At 35.8% G+C, this 12,850-nt stretch overlaps 1 protein-coding gene across 3 annotated transcripts in view; it reads right to left on the bottom strand.

The window, feature by feature from the left end:
* The window catches only part of LOC149941127 (epidermal growth factor receptor kinase substrate 8-like), a 54,044-nt gene that overhangs the window by 39,179 nt on the left and 2,015 nt on the right, over nt 1–12,850 (bottom strand). The window contains exon 1 of one of the 3 annotated variants that reach the window (XM_090180096.1): nt 4,712–5,016. The exons of the other annotated variants lie outside the window; for them this stretch is intronic. The gene's annotated coding sequence lies outside the window, so the exon portion shown is untranslated. Of the gene's footprint in view, nt 1–4,711; nt 5,017–12,850 lie in introns of those variants that run through there. 3 annotated transcript variants of the gene reach the window in all.

The raw sequence follows: 12,850 nt of genomic DNA, 5'->3' as shown, positions 1-12,850 counted from the left end.
TATAAAAGTTGCAACAAAAAAATCAAAATGATAAAGTACAATAATTTCCTAGGGCGAAAACTAGAAATAATTTTATCAATGAAACGACCTAGTAAAGCGAGAAGGATATCAAAGAACCCTTTAGAAAAAAACGATCGCGTTCAAACGAACCACAACCGCGACTGTATAAAGATACGATGTTTTTCTATAAATATATCACCAGAGATTGCATTATGAAATAGAGTTTATAGAGCGGGGTTTCCAACTTTATTTCAATGTCGAGACCCCGATTTTTGGAGTCTTTTGAAAGAGAGCGGAAATTTGCATAACTCTCTCTGCCTTTGAGTATCAAAACCGCAAAAGAAGGGCTGATGAAAAGAAAATTTAATTTTAAAATAGACAGATTCAGCCAAAGGCGCCAGGAAAATTTGTCAAATTCCAAACATCCAGCCTTCCACCGTTAAAATCTAATAATCTAAGCGGCTCTGAAAGTAATTTCCAACTAAAATATTTCACTGAATTTGGTAAGTTTCATATATACATAAACTTCTTTTTTGTGGAATCTCAATATTTGGAGTTCGCACCCTATTGAATTTAATATTTTAGAATTTGTCACTTTTCACGCAATATTTTCAAATTTAAAATCCCTGACAATTTCAAAGTCAAAAACAGACAAGATTAACTTAAGAGTACAAGTTTAATTCATAAGGTTATGTTTTCTCTAAAAACGTTTTATAGTCATTTAAAAAAAAATTAATTCCCGCATTCTAAAAATTCTTTGACTTCTCCCTGACCTGTGTGGCAACACTGCGAAATCAGTAAACGGAATTTTGTTTATATCGGAAAACCAAATCTTAACTTAGGTATTTAAAAATTTTGTCACGAATATAAAACGTTAAGTTAATTTTTAACAACCCATCCAAAATGATTTCGTCCAGTCATGGCTACGATTGTCGAGATGCGGGCTGACTTATAAAAGTATTTCGCATGGTCCAATAAATCGAATAGTTTCCTATAATAACGGTTTATTATCATCGTTTATTCGCGGAAAACCACCGAAATCGGTAAAAGAAGAAAACCGATTAGATTCAAGGAGGCCCAAGAATTCGTTCCCAATTTTTTCCCCGACTAAAAAAAAAAGAAAGGCCAAATTGGAAATAAATAGTATTTAATCTTCCATGTCTGAGGGGGAAAAATGGCCAAATGTAATATAATGGAAGAAAAATTTCAGATGGGAGAATTGAAGAAGAACAAAAAATTGTAACACCCAAATATTCCTCCAATATTTTATCCGGACACGCTTAAACGGATAATAAGGGCTTAACGAAATTTTATATTCAAATTATTTTTTTTTCGTTACATTTCCAGAGAACCCCCAGTTAAAATATACGCGAAAATGAAAAAAAAAACGCATTTCGAATTCTATACGGGAATATAGGCGCCTATAACAAGGTTGCGAATGAACGGGAAAGCTATACGTCGATTGATAGAAAGAGATAAATATAATTAACATTAATTATAATTGGGTCAGAAAAAAAATATCCCATTCTCAGTTCTTAAATATTCTTATTTCCAATACACTCATTTTTTGAATATTTAACGTTTAAAAAGTGCCACGTGAAAGTCGCTAAGCCTTGAGGGTATAGAATTTTAACCGTTTTAAATTGAATTAAAAAAAGGCGGGAAATTTATGAATAGAACGAAGGTCAAATTCAAACAATCATACAATGACACCGGGAACCTGTTAGACGAAACTAATTCGAAAACAACACAAAAACCAGGAAATGCCATAGAAAAAAATTTTAAGGTTTCAAATCTATAGTTGTCAGTATTCCGAAACTGTAAAGTCGAAGGGGGAAGTACGGTTAAGTCTGTATCTTACTTAACCTTCGCCAAAACCCTTTGAACTGTCTAATGAGCGTGACACGTTCAATGTATAATAAAAAAGTGGGATTAAGTATTATGGATGTAATTCGCATTTACGTTGTATACAATAAGGTATAATATAAAAGGAATACCGGTATTCGAAGAATTTGTCACATTTCTATCAACCTTACTACGAATTAAAAGAAAGATAATACATGAATTTAAAAGCTTCGGTAGTAGTTCTAGGTGACGACGGTTGAAAAGAGGTAAATGAGAAACGCGCAACGACGGGTGCTTGGAAAGCTAGATTTGATTGCCTTTCAAAACCAATATACCTCCCACGCGATAATTGCGGTAAAATTATAAACCGGCGAGAAATGACGCTATCCTTGAACTTTCTCCCCACAGAGAAGGGTGCGCGGGTCTATGGTTAGATACGATAAATTTGAAAAAGAGGGCGACCTTTCGAACCGCTCATAGGGTACGGAAAATGGAAAAATCAGTGTTTACTAGACGGAATTGTTCCCGCTTCAGCAATATTTTTTGTTAACGACCCCCCTCAATCAACGCAGCGCGCAAACGTAGAAATTCAAATTTGTATCGCCCACGGCGAAAGTGAAGGGGCTTACGCAAATTTTGGGAAGCGCCGTATTCTACGACTGCGCGAATTGACCCAAACCCCGGCACTGGCAGAGCCTTCAATTTAAAAAGCCTAAGAATAATACCCGGTGGGACAAATGAAAGGGGGATGCTGAGCTGGGGGCCAAAAGAATCGCACTAGCACTCCCCCCCCCCTCCAATAGAATATGAAATAACGTGAAGTAGGAAGGGAAGGTGGCTACGATTGAAGGGTGCTTTTAAAAAAGCCGCCAAATCAGCCGGATTCGAACTCCGTGACCAGGAATCGAACGAGCTCCGAAATAATATTTATAGCAATCGCATTTCGTCATCAGTCCCGGTACCGGAGTTGGCCCCCGCCCGCGTTGTTGAAGGTATCGAAGGATGATAATGCGGCCCACTTCTCCGGGCGGAGGAACTTATATATAACCTCGATAACTACGCGCTGTTGTTGGCGTGGAGGGAAACGGGTCCCAAAAGTCACGCGCGCCTACTCTATACAGGGTCACCTGACGAAGTTACGACAACTTGTCACCAAATAAGAATCCAAATAAACCTGTAGATTTGCTATATTTTTCTATCTCGCTGGTTTATCATCCAAAAAATTTATTAATTAAATAAATTTTCCCTCTAAACTAGAAAACTATATTTAAACTACCTAAATATTTTCCCTCTAAGCTCGGAAACGATATTTAAACTCGAGGGGTCGGACATTTGGCCAAATCCCGTACAAAATTTGGAAAAATCCACAAATCCAAGAATTTTGCTCCCATAGACTTAGTATGACAAATCCACAATAAAAAAATCCTGGATTTTTAAACATTTAAAAACCCGTACACAAAACAGGCAAATGTCCGACCCCTCGTTTAAACTACCTAAATATTTTCCCTCTAATCTCGGAAACGATATTTAAACTACCTAAATATTTTCCCTCTAATCTCGGAAACGATATTTAAACTACCTAAATATTTTCCCTCTAATCTCGGAAACGATATTTAAACTACCTAAATATTTTCCCTCTAAGCTCGGAAACGATATTTTAACTACCTAAATATTTTCCCTCTAAGCTCGGAAACGATATTTAAACTACCTAAATATTTTCCCTCTAAGCTCGGAAACGATATTTAAACTACCTAAATATTTTCCCTCTAAGCTCGGAAACGATATTTTAACTACCTAAATATTTTTCCCTCTAAACTCGGAAACGATATTTAAACTATTTGAGTATTTTGCCCTCTAAACTGGCATCGCCTTTTCCATAACTACACCTAATTTAACACTTGTCATTACAAAATGAGTAACGCGATTGTCAAGACCAAAAATTCCAACTAAAGTTTAATCCGGGAAGATAGCTTATCTAAGAGCTAAGACGCCTAGGCGATAAAGGGTATACCATAACCAGAATTTGGCCTTAAACAAATTCCAACGTACAAAAGAAGATAGGGAATTAAATTTCACACAAAAGAAAAAAAAAACATTGTTTTTACACTCTCTCGGAGTGATGACATTTAGACCTACCAATAGAAAATATTGAAAACCCGGTAACCAACATATCCGGGTTTCGTGCGAAAGGGGAAAGATAATTCCCTTTTGAAGCCTTCTCTCTTTCCCTCCCACCATCAACCGCGAAACATCAATAAAGAAGATACCCGTTTCATTACAAAACAAAAGGTCGTCTATGTCGGAACCTCCAAAACAACGGGATATTAAAGAGGTCAGCCTCGTGGGAGGGGGGGACCCACGCGATGTCACGTAACTATCTTCAGTTAAAAAAAATCATAATAATAATCAGCTAGGCTAATACCCTTGGCACCACCTTAGGCCTAAGACATCAAGCGACTTTTGAAACCGTTGATTCAGGTGGCCGGGTTACAATGCGTAGGAGGGTGGTAGCAAGCCCTGCATGCCACACGATCGAGCCAACAGCTCCCTACACTCACTATTACCGTTAACCTCAACAAGTTTTTATGGAAGGGGAAACCGAAGGGCTCGCGGGAAAACCCCTTAAACCAGTGGGGAAAGAACTTGCAAACTCAACGCGGAAGGAGTTGTTCCGAGTTTTTACCCAGTGCCACAAGTTGGGATCGAACCCGGCTCCTCTTGCTGCGAGGCGAAAGTACCAACCACTCCGCCACCCCACCTACTACCAACAATTTTCTAAATATATTACAGACAATTACAAATAATTTGAAAGTGACCTCCGTGAAACACTCAAATCGTTTTAGAATGAAAACAGAGATCAACGTACCAGAGAGGCAAAGAAGCCCAGCTGAGGATGCGACGACGATGTTAACCGAATTTACGCGAACGACGAAATTGGACAAACTCATCAACGAAGAAATTAAACTGATTAACTCGGGCAAACTCACGGCGCGGAGAGACAAACGTTAGCGCGGTAGTTGCCAATCCCACGGCTTCCGATAATCGTGATACGCTCGCTGCTGCGAAAAGGTAACGGCGAGTAGTGGTAGCCACCTTCTGGAATCTGATGGCGAGCTAGAAGTTCGCCAGAAAATTGGGGAAGAGAGACCGAAGCTACCACCGGGAAGCGCGTGCAGCCAAGGGGAAAAAACGTAGATATTTTTCTTGAGGCAGCGAGAAGGGGCCAAAACCCAAAAGGGGGGCAATTCAGCCACTACCACGCCGGCTTCAGCGTCCAGAAATTCGCTACCCCGAGTGAAAAAAAAAACGTGGTTTGAGATTACGGGGGGGTGGTAAACGAAATTCTCCGTACCAGCGTCACCCACCCTTCCCCCCCCCCCGGTACTTATCAAAAACTTACTTCCCCCCAAATCCTCCTACAAAAAAATATATTTTCTGGGGAGCCCTTATCGAAATGTAACTAGATTTCGGATAAATTTCACCTCTAATACCCCCAAAAAATCTCGTTAAAAAATACATGTTTGGTCGACATATAATTACGAACTATTTCGTATTTTAACGTTTTACAATCGCCTTCCCACTTGGTGTACGAAAAAAAGTGAAATTTACGTCTTGAAAGTTAAAATACCTGTAATGCTAATTCATTAAAACAGTTTTCCCCAGATTGTGTTATAACCTGATTTATAACGAAAGTTTAAAAACATTAAAATCCCGAAATTTACCCCCCCCCCTCGCCATTTTGGCCTAAAATTCGTCCTTTTAATCCTTATTAACAAAACTAACACGTAATGAATAATTACGGCAAGGACGTTGAAAATGTTTTCAAATAGGAGATAAATTAAAATCATTTCCATATTGAAAAAAAAAGTAAAAATTATAATATCATTTTAATTAATGGGAAAAAATAAGGTTGAAAAGGTTTCGGGTCAAAATTATTATCGTTAAAAAAATTACACGAGCTTATTCCAAAGAATAATACGGTTAAATCATTTAAAATGCAAATTGGACGAAATTTAAGTATAGCGGTGGGTTGAGACGCTATCTCGAATAACCTAACAGTATAGTCGAAAGTGAGGGAGGGTAAAATCTTTTATCGATTTAAACTCTTTCAGTTACGAGTGTAGTGTCGGGTAATCATATAGATTAATAATTTAAGAACATGTCTTTATACATTATTTTGTACATTCGGTTTACGATTATTATACGGAATAACATTTTGTCGACAAAATAAAATTTAAAAAGGCATAACTAGGAAAAAAATAAAAATTAAAAAGACATAATTAGGAAAAACCTATTAAATTAAAAAACTAAATGAATTACTTCCTAAAATCAGTTACTGTTATTAAATGCTACGATAATTAATATTTTCTCGATGAAAAACACGCTATTTCCGGTTGTTTTTATTTTAAAGTTTGAACCAAAATAAAAGCACTACGCAACGAATAACAGTTCTTCCATACGGTACCGTTAACAATTTTTTTTTTTAAATTGTAAAATCTAGCACCGTTGTCAAAATATATATTAAAATAATAAAACACGAGAGCGAGTGTGCGCGAGCAAGCGTGAATTGATTATTACGATTCAAATTAAAACGAAAATCGTCAAAACAAATGGAGCGCGAAAAACGAAAAAGTCATCTGAAAACGGAGAAATTGGGGAGGCCGTGACAGCAAAAAAATAGCCCACCTTTTCCCCCTTTTGCTTTTAGAATTTGCTCATTTTCTAGAGTCGTAAAAACATTTCTAGCAAAAGTTGAAAACCGCTCGCAGTGAAATTTCGATTTAAAACCTTGCCTTTCTCTTTGTCGAGATTCGGAACTGTTAGCTAGGATAAACAACGCTGTCACCTACAGGGAGATAGTCGCCTAAATTAATAATAACGATGATCAAAAAATATAAAAACGTAATATACCGTTGAGTGCGAGGGGGGCAGCGTTGGTAAAGGCGGCCCTAGGGCAAAAACGATTAAAAAGTCAGGAATTCGGGGTATGTAAATAGCACACTCCCCGGAACAGGTTTTTTTCCTTCTTCAAGACGACAATTTTTTTACGTAACCACCAGTAAAAGGGGCTATCTAGTTACACCCCTCAAGGATAATATACGAAGTTGCTATTATTTATTCGTTATCTCTCTCTCTCTCTCTCTCTCTCTCTCTCTCTCTCTCTCTCTCTCTCTCTCTCTCTCCTAAGCGTATTTATCGCGCCCGTTTTGTGTACAGGTGTTGTTTTCTTGTACACCAACTTACGGGGACGTATAATTATTTCCGCTGGAAAATGTTTCGTTGCGAAATTACGCTCGGATTTATAGTAGAACTGTTTTATTTACATCATACTTATCTAACCAAACAGAACGGGTCAGGGATTATTTAAGATTTCAAAATGGACAAAATATTATCACCTAATCGAAAAAAATCGAATCTTCAATTTTTTTATAGGAAAAATAGGATTATATTTCTAAAAATGTCTATTTTTTCAAAATTATAGGATTTTATAGGACTATATATACTATTTCATTTACTAACTTTATGCATTTAAAAACAAAATCTATATAATAATTAAAGAATTTAAAAACAAAGTTCTGCTACTTCATGGTATACTTTTATTTATAATTTTACAAATACTCTATTTGTAAAATTATAAATAAAAGTATACCATGAAGTAGCAGAACTTTGTTTTTAAATTCTTTAATTATTATATTTTAGCCATGGTCAAAAAAGAGAATATACACGAAAATCTATATTTAGTGAAATAAACATTTGATTTTCACTTCAAAAATAGAAACTATTTAACCAATTTATCACAAAAATATACTTGTAGCTAACCATGTTATAGTATAGACTTGAATTTAACTGACAAGGAGAGTACCCGAGGTGTTTATTGCGAGGTTTATTGCCGATTTTGTTAAAAGTCGGGCGTAATGTAGACCTATATGAAATTTCCCAAAAGGAGACGTTGCACTACCCATTCGATTTGCTATGGCAACCGAAAATGTTTTTGATCACTTAAAACAATAAAATCTCCATTTAAAAAAGCATGGGATTTTCTCGGTTTCACAGCTACGAAAATTTAAAAAAATTTGAAAATCACGAAATGTGTAATTTGGACCACATTTAGGTAAATTTCATCAAGTTTGGGTAAATTGAAACATTTTTAGGGTAAATTTGTAACAAATTTTGGGTAAAATAAGGAAAAAATCTTATTTTGGTTGTAAGTGGTCAAAAACATTTTCGGTTGCCATGGCAAATCGAATAGGTAGTGCAACGTCTCCTTTTGGGAAATTTCATATCTCATATAGGTCTACATTACGGCCGACTTTGAACTAAATCGGCAATAAACACCTCGGGTACACTCCTTGTGAGTGGCGGGATTTGAAATGGGCAAAATATCAAAATTATAGGATTATACGGGACCTTTTGGGGATTTTGCTAATAATATAGGATGTTAAAGGAATTATAGGACCTCTGGGGGCCCTGGGGTACTTTGTTTCTTAAATTAATTCAGATAAATTATAGTTTTAAATAAATATAATGCTTCGTAAATAATGGAAATTTGGTCAAAGTTTACAAACACTGACCGAGGGGCTGATCACTCCGCGTAATCGGTGTACAGAGCCGTACCTTTGACAGTACTAATGGGACTACGCGTAATCTTTGAAGTCCCTGCCTTTGGCAGTACTAATCTAAGCGTAATCCGGTGTACAGACTTTCTAAGAGTGGTTAGCCCCTCGACACTGACACATTGCCAAAGGAGAAGATACGCGGGAATAACGACATTAGAGACCGATATTTAAATACCCGACGTTTTACCAGATGGCGCCATCAGACTGAAACGTCGAAATTTTAAATTTATCTAAAATCCGCGGCAAATATAAATTTTTTCGTGTTTCTTCTTCCAGAATTATAATTGTTACACAAAACATCGCTTAAGATAGTGTGAAAAGTTGTTTTTGTCATAAATCAGTAATTATTTATATTTAAATTGGCGCCATCTGGTATAATTAAAAGTATTGAAATCAAACCTCTAATGGCTTCGCTCTAAAGGTTTGTTGCGAATCGGTTCTACATGTATAGAGATAATACCTAAAATCTGTCATACAGCAATTATTTCTGTCAACACAATGAATTCCATCACCTTTAGGTCTTCAGTGGTGAATAAAAAGTAAAACCACATTTCAGGTGAACTAATTTGAAACAATTTTCATACCTTATACCCCTATATTAAAAGGTGGATAAAAATACCAAGCCACCCAGCAAAATTTGAATTTATATGAAAGACCAATAAGAAACTACTATTTCGTTACAAGTCGTCTGAAACGCTGACGATTTTAAACCGAAAACACTAAACTACGCAAGACAGAAAATTCGTCTTCATATAAATGACATTTTTACTCACCTTTTAATATAGGCGTATTATTTAGTTTTTTGTGTGTCTATCTCAGGGTGACCAGGGAAAGGCTTGGTAAAACTTTAGAGGAAAAATGGGTATTTTAGAGGCAAATTATAGGAAAATATAGGAATAGAAATAAGTTAATTATAGGAAAACAAAGGAAACTAAATAGGAAAATAATATAATACTGCATATCGGTATACTTTTGACTCGAATCACCTAGAATATTGATAATTGTTTGTACACAATGCTTAAGATTGTGTTCGAATGTGGCAGTTTTTTCACTACATGTTCTATGACACGTACTTTAAAAATTATCATTTTCAAAAGATCGTGAAATTTAGGAAAATAGGTGAAAATAAGGAATTTATAGAGTAGTTTCAGTTCGTAGCTTTGGCTATGGCCGCCATTTTTCTCTGTGGGAAAAAGCATAGGTGACGTCGTGTCACGTGATACTGAAATCACTGTATAGGCATTAAAAATATAGGAAATATAGGAAGCCAGGTCACCCTGGTATCTGTTAACATTAGTTTTCCTGCTAAAACAACAATTTTCTACCATAAAGTAATTTTAAAAATTAAAGAGGATCTCGACATTCCTTACAAAAACAAAATCGGCTTGTAATAAAAAGAAATTAGCTGACAGTAGTCCAGCGCAACAGGTGGAAAGTAAATAGTCATATCGCTAAAGAGAGAAAAATGTCGAAAAGAAGTGGCGGGAAGTGAGACTTTTAACGCAGCGGGGGGAACTCCACGAAAAAGGCCACACTTTCCCATTGTAACAGGCTGGAATTCCTGAGCTGCACCCCTCTCCTTTTCTTTCCAATCAAAGGTAAAAGGTAAGCCATAGTAGTGGAGAGAGAGAACCCACACACTGCGCCCTTAACAGCGGAATAGAAACCCTCCTGACATACTTTAATACGCCAACCTGGCTCTTCTTTCCAGCGAGGAAAAATGCTACGAAAAACAAGACGAGAGATCGAAGATTCCTTACGAAAACCTTTCTGTCAATCCGTTCCCGTTGCACCCCATCCGACTAAGGTAAGGGGTCGCGGGGGATTCTATCATTAAGACCTTTTTTATTTACTTCCCGTATCCCCTTTCCAAAAATATCGCCCTAAAACATCAAAAGTCTAAAAACCCTAATTGAGTAAAACGAGTTTTTTTTATCTATATATAATATAATAATAAACTTATAAATAATATTAAAATATTTTATAAGTACTATAAATTAAGTATTGAGTCAGACTAGACTAATATAAACAAGTTGTCACACGGACATTTATTAAGAACACACAATCCTCCCGATGTATTAACTATATTTTCATATTTAAATTTGAACAAATTTACAAATATCTTGTACATTAACTTAATAAACCCAAGAGAAATTGAGAAATTATATCGAAAATGATATTTTTCGAGTTACCTTGAGGTAGCGAAACACGAAAACGTCCATTTAAATTAATTTTTAGACAAACCGAATTTTTCGAGTTACCTGGTTTTAGAAATAAGGTAGCGAAACACCAAAACGTCCATTTAAATTAATTTTTAGACAAACCGAATTTTTCGAGTTACCTGGTTTTAGAAATAAGGTAGCGAAACACCAAAACGTCCATTTAAATTAATTTTTAGACAAACCGAATTTTTCAAGTTACCTGGTTTTAGAAATAAGGTAGCGAAACACCAAAACGTCCATTTAAATTAATTTTTAGACAAACCGAATTTTTCGAGTTACCTAGTTTTAGAAATAATGTAGCGAAACACTAACGATTTAGATGGCGCCTGTACCAATTAGTACGAAATTCAATATGGCTAAAAATCTCACTTAAAATTAAAATTTCTTAATGCAACCGAAAACATAATTCAGAAATGATCAGTACTAACTGATAATATTCAACCAAGTCGCTTTTAATTAAAAAAAATACTTAACTTTTAAGGCAAAAATCGCCAAAAGCCACTAAAATGGGAAAATAAACTTCTTGGACTCCGATCCCAAAAATTTATAACGGCTACCGAGCGCATGCCATATTCTTTCGATTGGCATATCACCGACACTTCTAGACCTAATTGTTGAAGAGGTAAGTGGAATTCGGCAGCGGCGGCCCAGTACACTCTGTTTGAAAAGTCTTCGACAGTTGAAATTTTTGCCCTCTTTTTAATTCTGCTAGAAAACTATAATAGATAGCTCAATGAAACCAATTGCAACTTTTATTTATTTTCCAATATCTTTCGTTATTTATCGGTTTCGTCCGCCACAAATTAATAGTTTGGCGGGAACCGTCAAAACTCATTTTTGACAACTTTTTAAATATTGGTTCTACGGCACTGTTTCGCGCGTTTTGAATTCACAATGGTCGGTTCATATTTAGAAAGTGGAAAAATTATCCCTCTACAACCAACGGTTGAGAAGTTATCGCGTTTCCAAACTTTCGTCGAAACTAGGAAACACCTAAAATGCATTATATAAATTATAAATAACGCAACTTCGACGAACATTTGGAAAGGCGATAACTTCTCAACCGTTGGTTGTAGAGGGATAACTTTTCCACTTTCTAAATATGAACCGACCATTGTGAATTCAAAAACGCGCGAGTCAGTGCCGTAGAACCAATATTTAAAAAGTTGTCAAAATTAGTTTTGACGATTCCCGCCAAACTATTAATTTTTGGTGGACGAAACCAATAAATAACGAAAGATATTGGAAAATAAATAAAAGTTGCAATTGGTTTCATCGAGCTATCTATTATAGTTTTCTAGCAGAATTAAAAAGAGGGCAAAAATTTCAGCTGTCGAAGACTTTTCAAACAGAGTGTACACACCAATCCCTTTGTGTAAAAACGAGAGGATTATTATTTCAATTTTCCTTAAAAAGTCTCGTATCTCGACTTGCTTGAGTTTGGTTATCAGATAGCGAGCTTAAGTTTATCTTACCAGAAAATACCCAAGCGTAAAAATGATGGATAATTCTTAGACAAAGCACCACGCGTCTAACGGCTTTTTGAAATAAGCTCTTTAATTATAAACAGATAAAGGATAATTTCATATTCTAATAAGATATTAAACGATATTATTCTGGTTGGGTTGGCTTCATTAACTAAGTTTTTGTTTTTAGCATTTTTACTGTTCATTTTATGTATTAGAATACTTCGAACCCTCGCTTCGAACCTCTTACGACACTAATAAAGTCAAAAAATTTAGGCACTAGCAGAGTTTATTATTTATTGTAAAGACTAAACCCATATAATAAAGACGCGATGGAAATAATTTATTTATAATGTAAAACGCGGTGGACCCTAAAAAGGGCGAACTTATAAAAAGAATGTTCTAGCGACTCTCCGCATCAAAACAAAGACGAGTAACGCTGTTTACACGCGCTAACTACAAGAAAACCATAGCGATATACTAGCATAAAATAAGACAATTCTTCAGGAAGTTGGGTTAAATACTAGCAAGGTCGCGTAATTTCGAGGAATGCCCCACGAATAAAGTTCGCGCTTTAGCTGGCCATGATCTTTCGCGCCATTTTTTCTTCTTGGCTAAACTGAAGCTTCTCAAGGAGAAAATGTAAGGAGTCGTCACAATCGTATTTGTAAAACCATTTCAACGATACAAACGTTATGGC

Source organism: Leiobunum rupestre, chromosome 6, assembly GCF_980474605.1.
Source record: "Leiobunum rupestre chromosome 6, qqLeiRupe1.1.hap1, whole genome shotgun sequence".
NCBI lineage: Eukaryota > Metazoa > Arthropoda > Arachnida > Opiliones > Sclerosomatidae > Leiobunum > Leiobunum rupestre.
Note: the sequence above shows the minus strand (reverse complement) of the source record. Positions and strands in the feature narration are given on the sequence as shown.